General features: G+C 39.6%; 1 non-coding gene across 1 annotated transcript; it reads right to left on the bottom strand.

Annotated features, from left to right (window-relative positions):
* Positions 1-3,396: 3,396 nt before the first annotated feature.
* LOC111725701 lies at positions 3,397-3,500 on the bottom strand. Its single transcript, XR_002773712.1, has one exon. It is a non-coding gene; the product is annotated as a U6 spliceosomal RNA (small nuclear RNA).
* Between the last annotated feature and the right edge of the window lie 8,003 nt (positions 3,501-11,503).

Genomic DNA, 11,503 nt, shown 5'->3' on the forward strand with positions numbered 1-11,503 from the left:
GCAGTCCAGGCAATCCAGGGCAGGCTGTGCAGTTACTTTGTGTGTTTGTTCTTCATTAATTCATGTGTTAAAGGAGAAAGAGAGAAGTAGTAATACATCAAGATAACAGAACAGGGTTTGCAGAGGAATAAACAAGTTAATATATGTAAACTAGTAAGAGTAGTGCTTGGCGTCTAAGCATTCTCTTAGCATGTCTCTTCTCTGCCTGTGCTAATGTGCTATGTAAACAATGTTAAAAAATCAAAAGTAGACTAAATGTTTAGTAATATATGATTTTTTCTATTAAATCATAGCTGTGTACATTAATGCAATTATGGGGTACAATGTGCTGGCTTTATATACAATTTGAAATACAACAAACTGGCTAACATAGCCTTCACCGCACTTTCTTAATTATTGTGTTAAGACATTTATACTCTACACTTAGTAGATTTAACATGTACCCTTGTAAAATGCACCATAGGTGTGGTGCCACCAATTACCTCCCCTCTACCCATCCTCCACCCTCCTGTCCCCTCCCTCTCTTCTTTCCCCCTTCATCTTGGGCTGTAGTTGGGTTACAGCATTCATATGGAAGTGTGGGTGCTTATAAAGTGGTTTCATAGTAGGGCTGAGTACATTAGATACTTTTTCTTCCATTCTTGGGATACTTTGCTAAGGAGAATATATGGTTTTTAAAATGCTAAATAAGACATGTTCATAAGCTATAATACAGGGTAGCCATAAAGTTCGTGTGGGAGTTTGAATTGCACACGGTTTTAAAGTGCACACAAACTTTATAGCCACCCTATACCATGCAATTGTCAGAAATAATAATCAACATTTATTTATAAAAATTATCTAGAGTTTCAAGTGCTCAAAAGAAATCTCTCAATGGTACATATTATATAATACTATATGTAAATATACATGTATATGTGTGTATATAATATGTAATTATGTATATCTTATGTAATGTATATTATATATAATAAAATTAATTGATAATGTATAATCACATATACACATATATAATGAGAGATTGTTTTCCCAAAATATATATACATATGAGAAAACAATTTGTTCAAGTAGGTACCAAAACAAAACAGTGGGTTTTATTCCCTAATATTAAGATGTGTGGATTTTAGTTATTTTATGGAAATCTATGTATACATAACATGTGCATAAATTTAGGTTTGTCTACACATACACAGAGATCAAATAATACATGATCGAATAACACGCGTGAATAAAAGGCAAATCATCAAGAAAATTTATTTGTACCTTATGGTATAGGCAATAATAAGTTATTATCCTTAATATATAAACAATACTTACTAATCAATGTGAAACCACAAAATAAAAGATCACAAGACAAGAAACACAAATAACTAATTATTGCACATATAGCAAAGAGTTCAGCTAAACTAAAACAATTAGATACGCCTTTTTACTTTTCAACCTAGCAATTAAAAAATTAATAGTGCCCAGCCTTTGTCAGTAGTGAGGAGAAATATAGAGTCGTTTGCTGCCTGTGAGATGTGAATTAATGCAATCTTGCTGGAGGATAGTGTGGTTATAAACGTATTTTTAAATCTAACTATATTCATACATTTTTGACTTAGTCATTTTAATTCTAAAACTTTTTACTAAAAAAAAAAATCATCAGCAATATACAATGCACTTGTCACAGAAACAAAATTTAGGTGATTGACTAAGTAAACTGTGTGACACCCATAATATAACATATATGCTTTTCTATTATATTTAAGGGTACAGAAAATGCTCACGAGATAATGCTAGGTGGTAAAAGTAGATGAGGTAACAGTGTGATTAGATACTCCTCAAAATAATGTGTGCAAAGTAAAAAATGACTGAAGGTACATTCATTGAGTCTCTTTGTGCATAATCAAATATAGTCATTTTTATTTTATTTTGCACACCATTTGCTATTTTTTTTAACATGGATGTCTTTTTCATTCATAAATGTTATATTTGTTGCACTTGTTTTCTATTGCTACTGCAAAAACTGACCAAACTTACTGTCTTACAATTCTCTAAGGTAGAGCACAGTTAAGACCCCTGTCTGGGTCTCACTGGGCTAACAATAAGGTGTTAGCATGGTGTATCCCTTTCTGGAGAGTCTAGGCAAGAATCAATATTCTTACTTTTTCTAACGTCTAAAGGTCATCCACATTCCTTGGCTCATAGAACCTTCTTCCATCTTCAAAGCCAAGAATAATAGCTGGTCCTTTTCATATGGAATCCCTCTGACGTCCTCTTCTGCCTCCCTCTTCCACTTTTAAGGACACTGGATACTTACAATTACAGCAGATACTCCAGGATAACCCATTTTAAAGTCACATGACTAGCAATCTTATTCCATCTGCACCCTTGGCCATGTAATATTCTGAGATGCCAAGCATTAGGACATGGTCATGTGGGCAGGGGGCATTATTCTCCTACTACAAATGGTAAAAAAAAAAAAGAAGAAAATTATTTTTATATAAACAGAACTTCTGGGGAGATATACTTTAAAGTGTTCATAAAGATAATTTAGTCAGTCAAAAGTAACATCTTGTACTGGAAAAAAAAAAAAGAATCCAGGGGAAATTACCACTAGAATACAGCTATTTTCCCATGTGCCCAGAACAGCATCATTGGAACTTTTGTGAACATTGCTTTGAGCAGACTCTGTCTCACAGAAATAACACTCAGGGGAATGGCTGACAACATACTCAAAAGAGGCCACTACTTCATTCTTAAAAAGTTCTACTCCTTGAAACCTTGCCACAGATTGTCTCTCTGGTTATTTCTCAAATGTGTTAACCAATTCATAATTTTATTGCATCAAACACCAATTTTATATAAAAACTATAAGTGATGGTTGTATCGCACTGATGTACTTATTACACACTCTTTAGGTAGCCAAGAGGTAGGCACTGGAAGCAATACCAAAATTTCAATAACCATACCAGCCAGGAACATTCCAGTCTTCAGGGTTAGAAGATAAGTGCTACTAATAATATAAATATGACAAAGGGGTTTTTTTGAATTTCAAATTAATATGAGGGTATAAACATTTAGGTTACATTGTTTTCAATTCTAAGGTAAAGTTCAAGGTGTAATTGAGCCCTTGGGGGTGTGTGCTATACACCCTCACACTGTGCACTTCCTATCCTCCCTTTCCCCTTGCTAGACTATATTTGTGTTTTATCATGCATGTGGGCATGTACCTGTTTGTATATTGGTTTCATATTAGTATTGAGTACACTGGATTTTTTTTTCCACTCTTGAGATACTTTACTAAGAAAAATGTCTCAACTCCACCCAGGTAAACATAAAAGATATAACATCTCCATCTTTTTGATGGCTGAATAGTACTCCACGGTATACATATGCCATAGTGTATTAATCAAAAATATGGAATGCCTCATGAATTTGCCTGTCACCCTTGTTCAGGGGTGCTAATCTTCCCTGCATTATTTCAGTTCTAGTATATGTGCTGCTCAAGCAGGCACATCGTGACGTTTTTATACAAAGAATAGTACCACTTGATTGTCTATGTGCCATCCAGAGATACCTTTGATTTTTCAAAGTCCTTCCAAGCCTCAGACTGCCCAAGTGCTCTTTATCACTGCAAGCCAAAGGACAGGCTCCATATGGAAACCATTATTCTGGGTATTTCCAAATCTCATTCGCTGCCTGGTGGCTACGGGTCCAGATGCCCTGGCAACACAGCAGGCCTCTTGGACAGAGGACACTGGGCGATGGCCTCAGAGAAGAAGTCCCACCTCCCTCATTCACACCTCACCTTCCTGACTTAGAAAACACCTCCAGTTAATGAGCAAATCTGGCATCTGTCAGCTTTTTGTAAGCAAGCATTTCACAAGGTTTACAGAAAAGTAAAGTAAACAGAGTTCTGAGTAACAAAAGAGTGGCGTTTATGCATTCTTTGATTCACTTTAAAGGATGGTATAAACTGACTTTTTAACCAAGCATTAGGCAAGATCTGGGCCCAAGCCATTCTATAATAAACAGTGACATGGCTATATTAAAATATTTACTTAGTGTGCTGAAGTGACTTATAGGAAGAGTGGCTACTACATAGAAGTCCTAAGTATTAAGGCGTCAGGTGCCACGGGCAGCATAAATATTCCATGTGCACTTGTTTATAGGAAAACCCCATCTGGATTCAGCTAAAACAGCAGGCACCCTGGTGACCCCAGTTTTGCTATTGGAAAATATAACACAAGTGTTCACTCATCTAGAATAACTACAGCGCTAAGTGCCAAATGACAGATGGGAGGGGATTGGCTTTTCTCAATAAAATCCAGGCCCTCCATTGGGAAGGGTTTCATTGTAAGGGCTCCTCGGCATTAATAGACTCTCAGAGTAGACAGGCAGCTCGATGGGGCAAGGTGCTGGGTCACACTGACCAAAGCCTGCCTAGTTGAGATGCCTTTACTACACATACCCATACAAACAACACTGGACCTGAAATACTCCATCAGTATCATCAATCCCTTACTCCCGCCGTCCTCCAAACTTAGGTACATTGAGTAATGATCAACCAGACAGGCTGGGGACTCATGCTGTTGTGGTCCAAAGGGCACACAAGGATGAGACAGAAAATCAGTGCTTCAAGACTGTTCCTGCCTGACTTGACTGTAACCTGCGCGATGAGGACAAGGAGAGGCAAGGCACTCTGCCTGCCACGGTACTGTGACCTCACTGATTCTTCATGCCAATACTAAGACGCGGGTGCTTCCCCCACTTACAAATCCATGCAGAGAGTCAAGAATGATTCCAGGAATGAAAGGTCTTCCTAGGCCAGGCTTCAATCATCTCATCAGAGGAACACACACATGTCCATCTTTTCCTAAAGTTGACCCAGGTGTTGTGGAATCAACACAAATAAAAGTATAATTGTTCCCCGGGAGGGACAATTTGGTTGGGGAGAAAATACCTCTGTATAACAGCACGCCTATCCAACTTACAAGTACATAGCTCAGAAAGGTAAAGTCGCAAGCTGACACTGTTAACTGCAAACTGAAAGCTCTGTGTGATTGGATAAAGTGGCTCCCTCACACATGCGCTTTCCCCTGAGAACCTCTCCCAGCTGAATTTGATTCATAATTTCTTTTCACTGATCCACTCACATAACCAAGGTGTGAGGAGGCCCTCCCATGCATCCAGCCCTCTGGAGACAGGAGAATACAGCAGTAAGCACAGTCTCTGCCTCCGTGGAGCTGACCCCTCCAGGGGAAGACAGAGAAATGTATTATTAAATAAATTAACATAATTCCAGGTTAAGACAAGGAAAGAAAAATTAAGCAGTCTATAGGAATAAAGAATAACTAGAAATGACATTTGGGGTGTGGTGGTCAGGTAAACCAAAGCAATTAGTTTGAGGAAGTTTGATTAATCAAGAAAATATAATTTTAATCTAATTTGCTGCCTTTACCATCACAGCTCAAGAGTTAAACAAGTCAATTGTATCATGACATGAAAAAAAAAAACCAATGTTGAGCTAAGAGTTACTTAAGACTATGGTCTAAGTTTAATAGTAATGCATCATATGGCCTTTGGACAGTTACATGATTTCACAGATGAGGAAACCAATGCTCAGTAAAGTAATATAACGTGCTCAGGACGGCAAAATCAGAGTCATTCTCTAAGCTTCTTTTCCATTCGACATATTAATAGCCGGAATCACGCTGTCTAATATGGAAGCCACTAGCCACCTGTAGCTAAACTAAGTTAAAATTCAGTTTCTCAGTTCTACTGCCATATTTCAATTGCTTAATAGTTACAAGAGGTTAGCAGTTGACTTACTGGGTAGCTCAAATTATAGAACATTTTCGTCATTGCAAAAAGTTCTACTGAAAAGCCCTGTTCTAGAGGCCTATGGCTTCCATTACCTTCAGGAAATAAAAAGCAACTGTTGACTTATACATTTGCGTTTCTTCCAGATGAGCCGGCATCTTGGGGACATATCATTTTTAGTAGTTTTAACCTCAGAATTTTATGCTCTGTCAAGTTGTCTTTTATGGGTGAAAAAACAAAATGCTTAGAAAATTAGAGCATCCATGAACCCTATTTGAAAAAAAAAAGAAGAAGATCTGTCCTAACTGAGTGACAAGGAAGATGAAAGATCCCGGTGTGGCTGCTCTGGTCTGAATGTGCCCGCCCCAATTTATACTGAGTTGAAACTTACTCCTCCAGAAACAAGTTCAAGGGCTAGAGGGCGCTAGGATTAGCCCCTTACAAAAAGGCACGAGGGGCAAGTTCATTCTTCCTGTCAGGGCATGGCATTCATCCCCTCTGCTGAGCGGCCCTGCAAGGTGCCAAGTTGGAAGCGGAGAGCCCCGCTCTCCAGACCCTGGCCCTGCTGTCATCTTGATCTAGAACTTCCCAGACTCTGGAACTATGAGAAATAAGTTTCTGTCTTTATAAATTATATTTATATCTGTCTTTATAAATTATAAAGACCCAGTTTCAGGTATTTTTTTTTAATTTCAAATTAATATGACAGTATAAATGTTTAGGTTTTATTGTTTTCAATTCTAAGGTAAAGTTCAAGTTATAGTTGAGCCCTTCCCCCAGGAGGTGTGCTGAACACCCTCACACTGTGCACATTAGGTGAGCTCCAGCCCTTCACCCTGCCGCCTACTCCCCCTCCTCTGCCACCCTTTCTCTTCCTCTCCACTCCCCCTTGCTAGACCATATTTGTGTTTTACCATTCATGTGGACATGTGCTTGTTTATTTATTGGTTTCACATTAGTATTGAGTACACTGGATATTTTCCCCCACTCGTGAGAGCCTTTACTCCATCCAGGTAAACAGAAAAGCTGTGAAGTCGCCATTTTTTTTTAACGGCTGAATGAATTCCAAGGTGTACATATACCACAGTTTGTTAATCCATTCCCTGAGAGATGGGCATTTGGGATGCTTCCACAGCTTGGTAATTGTGAATTGAGCTGCAGTAAACGTTCTGGTTCAAATGTCTTTGTGGTAAAATGGTTCTTTCATAGCAGCACAAACAAAGACAATGCAAAAATCAGAGTACAAAATATTAGATGTTGAGCATTAAAGGAAATTACCCATCTAAATAAATGTGATTTAAAGACTCATCTAAATAAATGTAATTGCAAATTAAATACGGCCTCCTCCACAAAAGTCAAAAATGTGCAAAATGTAAAGATTATTTAACATGCAGTCTGGAGTTTAAAATTTAAAAATGTGATAAAGTTGCATGAAAGTACTCAATGTTGACCCTGACTGTGAGGTGGGCCTCCTACAGCATCCCTGCTGAGAGTGTAAATAGTGCAACTTCTCAATATGTATTACAAATGTTGACTCTGTTAAACTCTTTCTATCCTGTTACACCATTTATAAGAAACAATTCTAAGAATATACAAATCGTGCCTGTAGTTCCAGCTACTAGGGAGGTTGAGGCAAGAGAATCACTTAAGCCCAAGAGTTTGAGGTTGCTGTGAGTTGTGATGCTATGGTGCACTCTACGCAAGGTGATGTAGTGAGACTCGCTCAAAATATATATATATATATATATATACACACACACAAATGGGACTACCAAAAAACGCGTTCCTTAGAAAGATCTTCATTGAAGCATAATGTATGGAAGCCCCCAAATTTGAAAATATATTCAGTAAGAGAGGAATAATTAATTTCTAGTGTATTCATAAAATATAATTTCAGGTAGCCACTGAAAATCATGATTATGCAAAAAAGTTTTAATGGAAAAGTTTTAGGATAGGACATAAAGGCAAAAATGAAATGGTGATAATTGTTAACACTTATTCAGTGTTTAGCAAACATCAATCTATTTCCTTCCTAATGCTGCAATGTATTTTCATCATTATAAAGGGGTCATGACCCACAGCTTGAGAACAACTGCTCTCAAGGCTTCATATCTATTTTATTATTTACTCTTCAAAATATTCATAAATAATCAGTACCCAGCATACTATGGAGTAAACAGATCCTTAAGATTTTCCCTGTGCCCTACAAGTCACTAAGTGACAGAACCAGGTCACAAATGCATGCTCAGTTTGAAGGGCAACCTGAGCTCCTGATTCCCTGGTCCACAGAAGACTCTCAGCCATGTAAAAAAGTATGTGCACATTTAGGGGGAAAAAAAGCTTGGAAATACACCAAAACCTGAACAGCGACATTATCTCTGAATGGTGGGATTATAGGTCACTTTTATTTTCTTCTTCAAATTAGTCCCTATTTTTAATCATTCTGGCAAAGAACATTATTCAACAATCGAAAAAAAAAAAAACCTAATGAAAAAAGAGAGGCTGTCTCCATACACAGATTTGTACACCCAGGAGAAAAAAAACAATAATTCAAAAGGCAAATCTAAAAATGGAATTCCAGAGTGTTGCCTGGAAATTAGTGGGAGTTCAAAGGAGTTAAATAAAAGATGGAAAATGGGAGATGTGCCATTGCTAAATCTTTAAGCTCTTCCAAGAGGATTCTGTTTGCGGTTGTTGGTTTCTATCTCTGAGTCCTCAGCTTAACTGGTGAGCATTTGCTCAACTACTGAGCAGTTAGAAGCCACTCGGGGGCTCCAACCTTGTGAGTCTGCCTCATTGTTGTTATTTCATTTTAACGAATTTGTTTATCAGCCTGACAAATGAATTTACTATCAGCAGGACCTTTTATATCTCCCCTCTCTCACTTTTATCATAATTATTTTTTAAATCAGGAAACACTTTGTTGAACAAACCTGACCCTTCTTGGCACATTGTCCAAGAAGTCTTGCAGAAGTTTGTCTGATTATCTTGGTGAGTGAGTACAGTTTAGTCTGGTCTCTTTTTTGTTGAATAACACCATCACACAGTCTCCCCAACAAACAGGAGGGCCAGTCTTACCTTAGCTTGGGTGTTCATTGACCACTGTGGTCCAAAGGGCTTGCAGGAGATATCTTCACACCCTACCTTAAAACCACTAGGAAGCCCCGGGCATGTTTGTCACCCTCACTATGAGGCTTTAGTTGCCTCCTCTGCAGAGATCCAGAGGCCTGTTCCAGGGAAGCAACTAGATTCTGAATCCCTAGATTCAGAATTTTTAAAGTGCTCTAAAAAATGGCATATTAATTATTTAAAACCTGGAGTAATTGATTTCTCCGGGCCTCTGTAAATTTCTATTTTAGTTTCCTAACTTTTTAGACCCAAAAAAGAACTTAAAGAACAGAAAGAAAGGATAATGCAAAAAGCTCAAGAATTAGAATTGCGCACACCTGGGTTTGAAGCCTTCTCTGTCATATACTAGAAGGAACTTTTAGCAAGTGTTTAACTGCTTTGAGTTTTGTTTTCCTAGGAACCAGAATGCGGGCCTTAAGATGAGAAGGGGAACATATATCTAAGCCTAGTGTTATGCTTGGTGCACATGTGTGCTCAGTAAACACACTCTCTCTGCCCATCCTCATCACTCTGAGAAATGTACCCGTCCCAGAATGTGCTCCTGGGTACCTGGAGCACAGGCCAGGTACAGGACGCCTTTGGTTTTGCTAAATGAGAACTGAAAGAGCTTCTTTGAGATTAAAAACATTCTGTATCTGAAATTAAAGCAGACCCACTGCTCACCTTTGCTCTGCTTCCAGCTTCTTACTGGGCTATGTCATGCCCTAGAAATTAGACTGCAAACCACTCAAAGAAATCAGCATCTTCTGTCCCTTTAGATAACCCCACTGGGTAGCCCCAGCCTCCAGAGCCAGTGCAGTGCCCCAGACAGCCTGAGTTCACTCTTTTTCCTTCTTCTTCACATCCTGTGGCGAGAGCAGGAGCCCTTGCAGAGCACACTAGTCTTCGTCTAGCCAACATGGGTCCATGTGCACCTCATGTCCGCCCAAATTCACCCCTTCCCATCAATCACAGGTCCATGTGCTTTGAAGCTGGCATAGCTTCCTACCCTTTGCAGCAGACAGGATAGGCTGGGCAACGCAGAGGTAAAACCAGCCCAAATTTTCAGTGGCCCAAAGTTACAAAAGTTTACTTCTTGGTCATGCTGTGTGCCACCTGCAGACAGGCTCAGGGCTCTATTCCATGTCACAGTCACTCTGGGACCCAGGTCAGTGCCATGTCTACACCATAGGACATTACTAGTCTCTGGGACAGAATAAAAGGGGGGTTTATATTCTTTTTGTTCCACATCAGACATTATTAGGGAACTTATAATTAAAACAACAGTGGGATTCCACTGCACACCTATTTGGATGGCCAACACCCAGAGCAGCAGCAGCCCTGAATGCTGGTGAGGACAAGGAGCTAAAGGAACTCCCGCACCTCGCTGGTAGGAATGTCAGATGGGACGACACTGTGGAGGGCAGCTTGGTAGTTTCTTACAAAACTAAACGTACTCTGACCACATGATCTGGAAATCATGCTCCTTGTTATTACCCAAGTGAGCTGAAAACTTATGTACACACAAACACCAACACGCAGATATTTATAGAGGCTTTATTCATAATTGCCTGGACTTGGAACCATCTAAAATTCCCTCTGGTACATGAGTGGGTAAATAGACAATGGAATAGTATTCATCGCTAAAAAGAAATGAGCTATCAAGCCATGAAAAGAAATGGAGAAAATTTAAATTCATATTACCCAGTTAAAGAAGTTAGTCTGAGAAAGGTTACATACTGTATGATTCTAATTATATGACATTCTGGAAAAGGTGAAACTATGGAGACAGTAAAAAATTCTGTGGTTGCCAAGGGCTGGGGAGAGGGCAGGATGAACAGGCAGGGCACAGAGGATTTTTAGGGTATTGAAATTGCTCTTCAGTGGGGCACAGTGGCTCGTGCCTGTAATCCTAGCATTCTGAGAGGCTGAGGCAGGAGGAGCTCTTTAGCTCAGGAGTTGGAGACCAGTCTGAGCAAGAGCTAGACTCCATCTCTCTACCAAAGGAAAAATTAACCAGGTATCCTGTTGGACACCTATAGTCTCAGCTAATCAGAAGGCTGAAGCAGGAAGATCCCTTGAGTCCAGGAGTATGAGGTTGCTGTCCAGGCATCCTCAAACTATGGCCCGTGGGCTACATGCAGCCCACCTAGGACATTTACCCAGCCCACCAGGTGTTTTTGCTGCCACTGCCTGTCCTGCTTAGCAGCTGACTCGTCCCGGGGCCCGCAGTCTGGCCCTCCAATGGTCTGAGGGACAGTGAACTGGCACCCTGTTTAAAAAGTTTGAGGACCCCTGCTAAGCTGTGCTAATGCCACTGCACTCTCACCTGGGGAAGAGAATGAGACTCTATCTCAAAAAGGTAAAGAAACTACTCTATTCTTTATGATACTATAATGGCAGATACAGAGCATTCTGCATGTGCCCAAACCCATACAATGTACAACACCAAGACTGCACCCCGGTATAACCTATGTACTCTTAGTGAGAATGACTGTCAAGGTGGGTTCATCAGTTGTAACAAGTGAACCACTCCGGTGTGGGCTGTTGGCAATAGAGGAAGCTATGTAACGTGGGCACAAAGAGT

This window comes from Otolemur garnettii, unplaced genomic scaffold, assembly GCF_000181295.1.
Source record: "Otolemur garnettii isolate 467f Iridium unplaced genomic scaffold, OtoGar3 scaffold00046, whole genome shotgun sequence".
Classification (NCBI taxonomy): Eukaryota; Metazoa; Chordata; class Mammalia; order Primates; family Galagidae; genus Otolemur; species Otolemur garnettii.